This window comes from Schistocerca americana, unplaced genomic scaffold (assembly GCF_021461395.2).
Source record: "Schistocerca americana isolate TAMUIC-IGC-003095 unplaced genomic scaffold, iqSchAmer2.1 HiC_scaffold_47, whole genome shotgun sequence".
In the NCBI taxonomy this organism is placed as follows: domain Eukaryota; kingdom Metazoa; phylum Arthropoda; class Insecta; order Orthoptera; family Acrididae; genus Schistocerca; species Schistocerca americana.
Genome location: NW_025726203.1, coordinates 2,932,501 through 2,935,000, shown reverse-complemented (window position 1 = coordinate 2,935,000; position 2,500 = coordinate 2,932,501). Strand labels below are relative to the sequence as shown.

The window sequence follows — 2,500 nt, the reverse complement described above, 5'->3', positions numbered from 1 at the left end:
GCACGGTGGCGTTGCCCGCTTTGAAGGTAACGTCGGCGTCGACCTTCACCTTCTTGTCGCGCCCAGACGCGACTAAGGCGAGGGTGAAACACTTCCGGGCGTTGATCTGCAGCCCCAGATGGGCGAGGGCTGCGACGGCTGCGTCGATGAGGGACTGCAATCCCCTCGCGGTCGATGCAAAAAGCAGGACGTCATCTGCGAAGGCCGCAGCGTTAACTCTGCGACCAAGGATCCGAGCTCCGATGTGGGAGGGAAGTTGACTCAAAACATAGTCCACCGCAAAATTGAAAAGGAGGGGGGAGAGGGGGTCACCCTGACGCACACCCCTAGCCGGCTGCAGGGGCACGCCCACGTCGGCGCCGCCCGCTATCACCGTCGTGCTACCCTCGTAACACCTTTCGACGTACTCAATAAAGCAATCCGGCAGGCCATGAGCCCTCAGCACGGGGCGGAGGGCGGCATGGTCCACCGAATCGAACGCTTTAGAGACGTCGATCGATGCCACAAAAACAGAGCGACAGGAGCGGACTGCGTCGGTGAGAGCAGTGTCCAAGATGAAGGTGTTTTCCAACATCCCATCCCGGGGGATGAATGCCCGCTGACGTTCGTCCACAGCACATGCACGCATCAGGCGTGACGCGAGAACCTTGTGAAAGGTCCGCGCCAACACCGAGCAGACCGTAATGGGGCGAAAGTCAGCGGGGGATGTTGGTGCAGCCGTTTTGGGGAGAAGTGACGTCCGGGCGCGAAGCAGACGCTCGGGGAGGGCGCGGGCCAGGAGGAAGAGGTTCAAGAGTTTCACCAGGACTTCATGCGGCAGGCGCCGCAGCTCCGCTGGAGTCAGGCCGTCCGGCCCGGCTGCCGATCCCCTGGGCGGCAAGGCAGCAGCGACCTCCTCACGTGTGACCGGCCCCCATAGGCACTCAGGAGCGACAGGCTCCGAGTGCGGGAGAAGGCGGTCACGGATGAAGCCGGCGGTGGAGATCGGCTTCTTCGTGAAGAGGTCCGCCCAGAAGTCCAGCAGACCGGGGATGTCGGGTGGCGGCTGCAGCAGGGTGCCGTCCAGCAAGCCGCGCACGCAACGCGCACGCGACCTACGGAAGGCGTCCTGTGTCCGCGCGTATTCCCAGCGGCGCCGCTTGCGCTTCTGCAGCGGCGGGGCGGCAGGCGGCCGCTTGGATGGTTGGCGCGGCCGCTGTGTCCTGGTGATCGACCTCTCCCCCCTGGACCCGACCGACGCAAGGGCATCCGGGAGCATGCCCAGGATGACATCGGGCGGCGTGCCCCGCCCCAGACCAATGACTCGATCCAGGGCAGAGAAACGCTGGGCGGAAGCAGGTAGCCCCGCCAGATGCTCCCAGATGGCGGCGTCAGTCGGCCCCTCCGGCGGCGGCCCGGTGGTGTCGGCCGCGAAGTCCTCGGCTGCGTCGACGGGCGGCGCAGCGGCCTCGCCCGCGTCAGGCAGCGAGCTCGCTGCTCCACGGCGGGACGCCGGCTCTTCACCCCGACCGATCTCAAGTGCCTCCATGAATTGGCGGACAAGCTGCTTGTGGGCAGCTTGCCGCCGTCGGCACTTGATTGCCTCAAGCGTTCGGTCGGGGAACATCCTGGTAAGTTCTTGATTTACAAAGAAGAACCGGGCGTCCCTCTCCAGGAACAGTTCGGCCTCTGCCTTGGCGAGCGACAGGACTTCTTCCTCCGTCCACCTCGCGCGATGCCTCTCCGTCACGATCTCAGCGTTGGCGGCCGCAGGGTGTTGGCGGCGGCGATGGACCCCGAGACCGTTCTTCGTGGTAAAAGTGCGGTGGCACTCACTGCAAGCAAAGGGAGCTACACAAACTATCGCATTTTCGTTACGGCCGGTTGGCCGGATAGGTGCTGGGGTAGCTGGGGTGGCACCTTCAGCGGAAGGGCCACCATCTCTTGTTTCTTGTCGGCTGCCCCCAACTATAAAGGGATAATGCGAGGGGGGGCTGGTAACCCCCCCAAGCCCCTGGTGCGGTCTTCCACTCTGCAAAAATCAGCGGGCCCACGAGAAGGGGAGAAGACCGCAGGAGAGGAGAGGCTAAGAGGGCTAGGCCCATGTATTGCGCATCACTCTCCCTGTAACTATAACCCAAGGAAGGCACCTCGCAGCAGCAGCACGACTACATCAAGACCGCACTTCGAAAAGCCAAGTCCGGATGCAGCCACACCGCCGCCACTTGGCCACCTTAAGAGAGTCATAGTTACTCCCGCCGTTTACCCGCGCTTGCTTGAATTTCTTCACGTTGACATTCAGAGCACTGGGCAGAAATCACATTGCGTCAACACCCGCTAGGGCCATCGCAATGCTTTGTTTTAATTAGACAGTCGGATTCCCCCAGTCCGTGCCAGTTCTGAGTTGATCGTTGAATGGCGGCCGAAGAGAATCCGCGCACCCGCGCGCCCCCGGAGGAGCACGCTAAGGCGGACGCGGCCTCGCAGCAAGGAAGATCCGTGGGAGGCCAAGGCACGGGAC

At 63.2% G+C, this 2,500-nt stretch overlaps 1 pseudogene; it reads right to left on the bottom strand.

Moving 5' to 3' along the window:
- The window catches only part of LOC124583787, a 7,953-nt pseudogene that overhangs the window by 2,857 nt on the left and 2,596 nt on the right, over positions 1-2,500 (bottom strand).